Source organism: Thalia democratica, unplaced genomic scaffold (assembly GCF_965202585.1).
Source record: "Thalia democratica unplaced genomic scaffold, ktThaDemo2.hap1.1 HAP1_SCAFFOLD_253, whole genome shotgun sequence".
NCBI classification, from domain to species: domain Eukaryota; kingdom Metazoa; phylum Chordata; class Thaliacea; order Salpida; family Salpidae; genus Thalia; species Thalia democratica.
This window is the reverse complement of record NW_028139367.1, coordinates 85,001-94,779: the sequence shown is the minus strand read 5'-3', so window position 1 is coordinate 94,779 and position 9,779 is coordinate 85,001. Positions and strand designations below refer to the sequence as shown.

At 28.0% G+C, this 9,779-nt stretch overlaps 3 non-coding genes across 3 annotated transcripts in view; all 3 read left to right on the top strand.

The window, feature by feature from the left end:
* Positions 1-1,367: 1,367 nt before the first annotated feature.
* LOC145846026 (5S ribosomal RNA) lies at positions 1,368-1,486 on the top strand. The gene has a single exon (XR_014370620.1). It is a non-coding gene; the product is annotated as a 5S ribosomal RNA (ribosomal RNA).
* A 2,855-nt stretch (positions 1,487-4,341) lies between these two features.
* LOC145846059 (5S ribosomal RNA) lies at positions 4,342-4,460 on the top strand. Its single transcript, XR_014370651.1, has one exon. It is a non-coding gene; the product is annotated as a 5S ribosomal RNA (ribosomal RNA).
* Positions 4,461-8,579: 4,119 nt separating this feature from the next.
* Positions 8,580-9,779, top strand: part of LOC145846053 (small subunit ribosomal RNA) — a 1,808-nt gene continuing 608 nt past the window's right edge. The window contains exon 1 of the ribosomal RNA XR_014370645.1: positions 8,580-9,779. This exon is cut by the window's right edge and continues 608 nt beyond it. This is a non-coding gene — a ribosomal RNA (small subunit ribosomal RNA).

Sequence of the window (9,779 nt, the reverse complement as noted above, 5' to 3'; positions counted from 1 at the left end):
ACAAAAAATATAGAAAAAATTATCGAAAAAAAAAATCTTTTAAAACTTACCTTACGTTAGTCCTTATGCGTTGCGAAGCTCAAAAAAAATATTTTCGACATTATAATAGAACAAACAAAGAAAATAGAAAAATTTTCCAAAAAAATAAAAAGTCGAAATTCGAAAAAAGAAGAAAAGTGGTCCTTTTCTAGGAGTTTTTTATTCCCAAAAAATGGGTTGATGTCCCCGTAACCCCTAAAAAAAGGGGGTCGAAATAACATTTTTTCATCATGCTTCAAATGGGCTGAAAAATTTTTTACGGGGTCTCTGGACCAAACAAAAACGATCTGTCGAGTCAGAATTCCGAAAATCGAAAATTCCCGAAATTTCTGTACTTAAAAGGCGGGGCGCCCACTATCGACAAAAGTGTGCCAAAACCCACAAACGTTGTGTTACGCGCGCTAAGATAAACACAAGCCTGATTGCTGAAAATGTATTCTATTTGAATAAGGTAAGTATCAACATCAAGGAAGCAATTCCTTTATTATAAACTCATACTCTGACATTGCGCTAATATTGCTCGTGAATTGTTATTTAGTTTAAAAATATAATTTATATTACTTTTATTTTATTTTAATTCTATATAATAACTATTTTATATTTTTATTAAAAAATTTCTTGTTTAGTTTCTAAGCAACCACAGTTACGTTTATATGTTTAATTCTATTGTATTCTATATTTATCGATAATTTAATAAATGTTTTAAAAGACTATTCTGGTTTTCCACGCTCTCTTCAAAAATGTGAGTTCTTTTAATTCTTCCACTTAATTATTCATTTTAAAGTAAAACAACTAGTTATACATATTATTATATTATAATGTATGTGTATTATATACTATTATTTTATAACATAAACATAGTTGAGTTATTAAATTAAACGTCAAATATTTTATTACCTAAAATTAAGTTAATCGTAAAATCTGATGTAGTATGAGATATTCTTTAGAAACTAGCTATAAATATTCTTGAAGTAAAACAAAACCATCTATAAATAGAACAATGAGAAATAGTAAAACAAACTAAACACAACATGTTTATTTTAACATTATTTTTTATTTAGTTTAATCACTTAATAAACTTTACTTCTAATCATAGTATTTAATATAGAATATAGTTAACAATCTTTTAAACGAAGTCTTAAATAAAGTTACAGGGAGTAATCGTAATTAAAACACCAAAAAAAAAGGTTTTAATAAAAAAAATACTTACATCAAGTTAAAATTTTATAAGGATTAATTTTAAAATATCAAATTGATTGTAAATCAAGTGCAAATAGGTTTTTTAAACAAACCGAAGGGTTTATAAAGGCTTGTAAACGCTTTCAAACGCCTACGACCATACCACACTGAGCACACCCCATCTCGTCCGATCTGGGAAGTTAAGCAGTGTCGGGCGTGGTTAGTACTTAGATGGGTGACCGCTTGGGAATACCACGTGCCGTAGGCTTTTGCTTTTTGAATTCATCTTTTTTGTACTATTTTTCTTTCTGACCTATTTATACTTATTACTCGTTTATTTACATTTCTTTAACGCTTAAAAGAAAAGTAAATTCTAGTTATTAGCAAATAAAAACGTAAGCCAATCAGATAACGTTATTTGCTGTTTAAACCAATTAGAGCGCTAAAAAAGTGGTTTGACCAGTTTGAGATATCGAAAAAATAATGGCACCATCTTGTAGAGTACAATTTTCTGAGTTAAAATTAATACAATTAGTCTTTTATACTAAAACTTAAAAGTTTTTTTGTCCAAAAACAAATAAAAGCGTGGCTACTTGAAAAATCAAACGAAAATAAATTTTGCACTTTTGTATTGTGAGTCATAATAAGTTATTTACTGTTACCAACAGATACTAGCAAAAGCTTTTTAAAGTTTTGTATTAACTTAATGTATTTGTAATTACTTTTACTTAATAGAAACTATTGAATTACGTTTACTTAGTTTACTTTTGTATGTGTATTAAATATATAGCAATTTTGTTTGAACTTAAATAAGGACTATTAAACTATTAAAAGAAAACTATCAAAGTTTACTAACTCAAAAGCTAAATCTTAGTTATATTGTTATAAGCATTTATGTTGTAATTTACTAATAACTAAATGAGTTTATTTCAAACAAAAAGAATTAAATAATGTTATGTTATGTCAAGCCTACTATATGAGGTATATAGGTATATAAGGTATACAAGCTTATGTTTGAAAGTTATAATAATTAAAATAAAAATAAATATTTAGTTGGTAAAATTTGTATGTTTTAATATGCTTTGAAATTAGAGTTAGTATAGATGTTTTTTTTTAAATATAATAAATATAAGTATTTAGTTACTAATAATAAACTAAAATACCAATTTTGTAGTTATTACAAAAAAAAAAACTTATCTTACTTAAAGTTCACTGTAATTGAAACATTATACAAAAGCTTTATAATTATAAGCTTTGAATAATTCTATTTGAATAAATAATAGATTCATAACTATATTCATGTTTGCATATTTAAATTATAAAAAGTTAGTGTTTTGTGTATTGACTTTATGATTATTTTATTTTAGTAACTGTTAGTTTTATACTTTAATAAAAGAAATATGGTTAACAAGTAAGTTAAAAATGAAAGAAGCATAAAAAAACACACTAATTAACTGCTTATTCAATAGTTTGATTATTTAATTATTTTTCTGTTATATAGTTCAATCGTATTGTATAAAAAATACAGAGGTTTAAAGTAAGTTAGAATAAAAATAAAACAAAACATATAAAATAAGCATTAGTTAAAATACATAGTTTTTTTTTCTAAGAAAATTTAATTCTTTAATAATAAGTAGTAATTTAAATAAAAAATAATACAAATAAAGTTATACAATATATATACAATAGTTTGTCAAACTAGGCAAAAAACAAACTAGGCAAAAAACCTACAAAGTAGGCCACCACTACAATCCAATGTTCCAACTGGAAATTCAATGAGATCGTTACTGTACTTGTGATGAACGTTGATAATCCCCAAGATTGTAAGTCGAAGGCCTTACCCAACCTAACCAGCGCACTGGTTTTCTTACAACTGAATTAATCAACATTTATTATTGAATATAATCATTATTGATAGATAGAGGAATGTTGACAATCAACAACAGATTGTAGGTCAAAGGCATTACTCGACCCAAGTACCCACAACCTAGATTGAACAACATTTATTAGATAGATTTGTTTATTGATAGATAGAGGAATATTGTCAATCCACAACAGATTGTAAGTCAAAGGCATTACTCGACCCAAGTACCCACAACCTAGATTGAACAACATTTGTTAGATAGATTAGTTAGATAGATAAATAGTACAGTATAATCTCAAAGAATTTGAAGCCCGAACATTGAACGATAGTGGTGTTTCGTGACGACTAGCGGGATTCGATCTTACAACCTTCTGCTTATGAGTCAGCTGATAAGACCACTGACCCACCGCGCCACGACAAAGATAAAGAAATATTTTGCTATATAAATAGGTTGATTTTTATAATTTTGTTATACAGTGTCAATTACAGTGAACTTCAAGTAAGATATACATATTTATATACATAGTATATATATTTCCGAGTCTGACTTTGAGTACTTTTTATATATTATTAACAAGATTTTTTAGGAGTAATATCTGTTTAGTTCTTTAATATATCTTTAAAATAATAATATTTTTTAAGGTGTTTAAAACTTTTAGAAGCTGTATGTAATGTCTTTTAGTTTAATAGTTCTTTTAAATTAGTAAAAAAAATAAACATGGTTGAGTTATCAAATTAAACAAAATAGAACGTCAAGTATTTAATTACTAAAATTAATTTAATTAAAAAAAAAATCTCAGGTAATCTAAAATGTCAGGAATTATTTAAAAATAAATATAAATTTAAAACTTATTATATTGAAAAGATTGATGAATAATACTCTTGAATGTATGCAATGTTTGTATTTGTAATGCAATAACATAAATGGATAGATCAATGACAAATTGTAAACATATTGTATTATTTTATTTTACGATTTTATTTTATTTATTTAATAATTCAATAAACTTTACTTCTACTTTTCCTGGTCTTAGGTAATTTATAGATAACAATTATTTAAACAAACACTTTTGTACAGTTACAATACAGTTTTAGTACAGTTTGGGAGTAACTGTTGATTAAAAAAACAAAAAAAAGTTAATTCAGGTTAAAATTTTATAAGGAATAATTTTAAAATATCAAATTGATTGTAAATCAAGTGCAAATAGGTTTTTTAAATAAACCGAAGGGTTTATAAAGGCTTGTAAACGCCTTCAAACGCCTACGACCATACCACACTGAGCACACCCCATCTCGTCCGATCTGGGAAGTTAAGCAGTGTCGGGCGTGGTTAGTACTTAGATGGGTGACCGCTTGGGAATACCACGTGCCGTAGGCCTTTGCTTTTTGAATTCATCTTTTTTGTACTATTTTTCTTTCTGACCTATTTATACTTATTACTCGTTTATTTACATTTCTTTAACGCTTAAAAGAAAAGTAAATTCTAGTTATTAGCAAATAAAAACGTAAGCCAATCAGATAACGTTATTTGCTGTTTAAACCAATTAGAGCGCTAAAAAAGTGGTTTGACCAGTTTGAGATATCGAAAAAATAATGGCACCATCTTGTAGAGTACAATTTTCTGAGTTAAAATTAATACAATTAGTCTTTTATACTAAAACTTTAAAGTCTTTTTGTCCAAAAACAAATAAAAGCGTGGCTACTTGAAAAATCAAACGAAAATAAATTTTGCACTTTTGTATTGTGAGTCATAATAAGTTATTTACTGTTACCAACAGATACTAGCAAAAGCTTTTTAAAGTTTTGTATTAACTTAATGTATTTGTACTTAGTTTAAATTAATAGAGTTTATTTGGTTTACTTTATTATGTGTATTGAATGTGCTAGTATCTAAAAATAAATACAACTAAAACAAAACAAACAAGGAGAGTACTTGAATAGAACCAACACAATTTACAGACCAGTTGTGTACTAAATTTAAAGAAATTCTGAATAGTGAATATGCAATTATTATTATAAGTTCAAAGTTCACTTTAATTTAAATTAATGTATTTTGTAAATTGGTTTTATTTAATACGATAGTAGTGAATTACTTTATTTAATTTACTTTAGTATGTGTTGTATAACTTTATTTAAACCAGAAGCAAAACGGGATTATACTTTCAATAAACTACACAATTTACAGACCAGTTGTGTACTAAATAAAAAGCTATTGTGAATAGTGAATATGCAATTATTATTATAAGTTTATAAGTTCACAGTTTACAAAAGCTTTAGAATTTAGTTATTATTTGTTCATATTTGCATATCTAATTTATGAAAAGTTAGTGTTATGTGTATTGGCTTTTTAATTTCTTTATTTGTAGAACTGTTAGTTTTATATTCTAAAGAAACATTTTTAAATAAATATGTTTAACAAGTAACTTAAAAATGGAAGAAATATATTGTATATATTGTGAACTGTTTATATTTATTCTAGCTATTTGCTTAGTGTATTTATTAATGTGATTATTTTATTTTGTTGTTTGTCTTATAGTTTAATCGTATTGTGTTGAAATATATATAACAAATACAGAGGTTTAAAGTAAGTTTAAATGAAAATAAAATAAGACATATAGTTGAAATATAAGTTTAAAAAAATAGTTTTTTTTTTTTATTTCTTTGTTTGTTTGATTGTTTGTTTATTATATAATCGCGACGTGTCATTTTATTACTTTTAAGCATACTAAATATAATAATAGGTATAGTTATAGGAAAAATTCAATTAGTTTCTAATGTAATAAAAAAGTTTATTTCCACAAATAAATAAATACCTGAAAAATCAAATGAAAAATAAATTTCGCACTCTTGTATTGTGAGTCATAATAGGTTATTTACTGTTACCAACAGATACTAGCGAAGGCTTTTTAAAGTTCTATGTTAATTCAATGTATTTGTACTTAGTTTTATTAAAATGACAGTATTGATGGTTACGTTTATTAAGTATGTTTATTTAACGTTATGTAACTCAAGTAAAACCAGAAGCAAATAAGGAGACTACTTTCAATAAACTACACAATTTACATACCAATTGTATACTAAACTTAAAGCTATTCTATTTTATTCTTGATAGTTATTTTAAAGTTATTAAATTATACAAATGTATTTTGTAAAGTAGTTTTATAAAGTTACTATAGTTTATTTAACTTACTATAGTATGTGTTATATAACTTTAATTAAACCAGAAGCAAAAAGGGAGACTACTTTAAATAAACTACACCATTTATTGTTATATATAACTCTAATAAAACCAGAAGCAAAAAGGGAGACTACTTTAAATGAACTACACAAATTAAAAATATATTATTATTTATAAATCAATCGTGTTGTGTTTCAAAATACATTTTTCAAATAATGTTTTACAAGTATTTATCAGTTATTTAGTTTTCTTTTTATAGTTTAGCCGTATTGTTTTATTTATTTGTTATTATTTTTATTTAATTGTTTGCTTATTATATTTATCGCCATGTGCTTAAAAAATAAAACAACTATAAAGGTTAAAAAAGTAAGTTTAAATAAAAATAAAATGAAACATATAAAATAAGTTTATGATTTTTTTATTATTATTATTATTATTATTTAATTGTTTGCTTGTTATATTTATCGCGATGTGCTTAAAAGAATAGAACAAATACAAAGGTTTAAATTGTAAGTTTTAAATAAAATAAAATGAAACATACAAAATAAGCTTATGATTTTTTATTATTATTATTATTATTATTATTATTTTTATTTCATTGTTTGTTTAATATATCTATCGCGATGTGCTTAAAAAATAAAACAACTATAAAGGTTTAAAAAGTAAGTTTAAATAAAGATAAAATGAAACATATAAAATAAGCTTATGTTTGATTTTTTTATTTTACTTTTATTAAATTGTTTGCTTATTATATTTATCGCGATGTGCTTAAAAGAATAGAACAAATACAAAGGTTTAAATTGTAAGTTTTAAATAAAATAAAATGAAACATACAAAATAAGCTTATGATTTTTTATTATTATTATTATTATTATTATTATTTTTATTTCATTGTTTGTTTAATATATCTATCGCGATGTGCTTAAAAAATAAAACAACTATAAAGGTTTAAAAAGTAAGTTTAAATAAAGATAAAATGAAACATATAAAATAAGCTTATGTTTGATTTTTTTATTTTACTTTTATTAAATTGTTTGCTTATTATATTTATCGCGATGTGCTTAAAAGAATAGAACAAATACAAAGGTTTAAATTGTAAGTTTTAAATAAAATAAAATGAAACATACAAAATAAGCTTATGATTTATTATTATTATTATTATTATTATTATTATTATTATTATTATTATTATTATTTTTATTTCATTGTTTGTTTATTATATCTATCGCGATGTGCTTAAAAAATAAAACAACTATATTAAAAAGTAAGTTTAAATAAAGATAAAATGTAACATATAAAATAAGCTTATGTTTGATTTTTTTATTTTATTTTCATTTAATTGTTTGTTTATTATATTTATCGCAATCTGCTTAAAAAAATAAAACGAGTATTAAGGTTTGAAAAGTAAGTTTAAATAAAAATAAAATAAAACATATAAAATAAGCTTATGTTTTTTTTTTTTTTTTTTATTATTATTATTTTTATTCAATTTTTTGTTTATTATACTTATCGCAATGTGCTTAAAACGATAAAACAAATATAAAGATTTAAAAAGTACGCTTAAATAAAAAATAATACAAATAAAGTTTATTTATAATAAATATATATATTTAAAACATTAAAAAAAGTAGTTTATACATATTTTTATTTATTTATTTCTTTTAAACATATTAAATAAAGTATAAAAAAGTATTAAAACATTTAAACGTAGCATAAATAAGCTTAAAACATTAAAATAATCGAAAAGAAACAAAGAAATTGAAAAAAATCGGAAAAAATCGGCAAAAAAAGTTCAACAGCAACATTTGAGCATCATACACGTATGCATTACTTTACACTAGTGAGAGAGACGTGTTTGTGCGTTCGGTCGACTTGACGAGAAAGCGGGCTTAAAGCATTACTGTTTAGCACCCGAGGCGCGGCTATTGCAGCGGCGGCGAACGTGCTATGTAAACGCATTGGAGCAGCGTATGAAAAACTACAAGCGTCCAGCGGCGGTAGGCTTATAGCTTTGCGAAGTCGTCGAGACGAGTAGCCGACGCAGGCAGGCACGGCTCGAGGCGGGTAACTGCAGCAGACAGATGGCGTGTTGCTGCTGACGAGTTAACCGGCAGAAGGCAAACGGTTGGTCGGGAGAAAGAACAGTCAGTTGTATAGCTGCATGCTGCAGTCGACGCGGGCTGGCGCTTTAAACAGCAAAAGGCCGGCGCCGACTTTCAGTAACGTTCGCAAGGCTTTTAAGCCGAGTGATAGAAAAGGTCTGTATTTATACAGTAAAAACGCTCAGTCGAGCAACGGGTTTAAACGCCCTCGGATAGTTATCTGGTTGATCCTGCCAGTAGTCATATGCTTGTCTCAAAGATTAAGCCATGCAAGTGTAAGTACGAGCTCACGTACAGTGAAACTGCGAATGGCTCATTAAATCAGTTATGGTTCATTTGATTGTACGCTTTTACATGGATAACTGTGGCAATTCTAGAGCTAATACATGCGTAAAGCGCCGAACTGACGTGAGGCGCGCATTTATCAGACCAAAACTAACCGGCTTTCGGGTCGTTACAATGGTGACTCTGGATAAGCTTGCGGATCGCACGGCCTAGTGCTGGCGACATCTCATTAAAGCAACTGCCCTATCAACTATCGTCGGTACGGTATCGGCCTACCGAGGTTGTAACGGGTGACGGAGAATCAGGGTTCGATTCCGGAGAGGGAGCCTGAGAAACGGCTACCACATCCAAGGAAGGCAGCAGGCGCGCAAATTACCCATTCCCGGCTCGGGGAGGTAGTGACGAAAAATAACAATGCAGACCTCGTACGAGGTCCTGCAATTGGAATGAGTACACTTTAAACTTTTTAACGAGTATCCATTGGAGGGCAAGTCTGGTGCCAGCAGCCGCGGTAATTCCAGCTCCAAAAGTGTATATTTAAGTTGTTGCGGTTGAAAAGCTCGTAGTTGGATATAGGGACGGCGAGGTTGGTCGGTCGAAAGGCTAGCACTGGCCTCGTTGTTCTTGTTGGTCGGTGCCTTCGCGGTGCTCTTAACTGAGTGTTGCGGTGGTCCGGCAAGTTTACCTTGAAAAAATTAGAGTGTTCAAAGCAGGCTTTACGCTTGTATAATGTTGCATGGAATAATGGAATAGGACCTCGGTTCTATTTTGTTGGTTTTCGGAGCACGAGGTAATGATTAATAGGAACGGACGGGGGCATCCGTACTGTGCCGTTAGAGGTGAAATTCTTGGATCGGCGCAAGACGAACGACTGCGAAAGCATTTGCCAAGAATGTTTTCTTTAATCAAGAGCGAAAGTCAGAGGTTCGAAGACGATCAGATACCGTCCTAGTTCTGACCTTAAACGATGCCGACTAGCGATCGGGCAGTGTCGAACTTAAGAACTGTCCGGCAGCTTCCGGGAAACCAAAGTCTTTGGGTTCCGGGGGAAGTATGGTTGCAAAGCTGAAACTTAAAGGAATTGACGGAAGGGCACCACCAGGAGTGGAGCCTGCGGCTTAATTTGACTCAA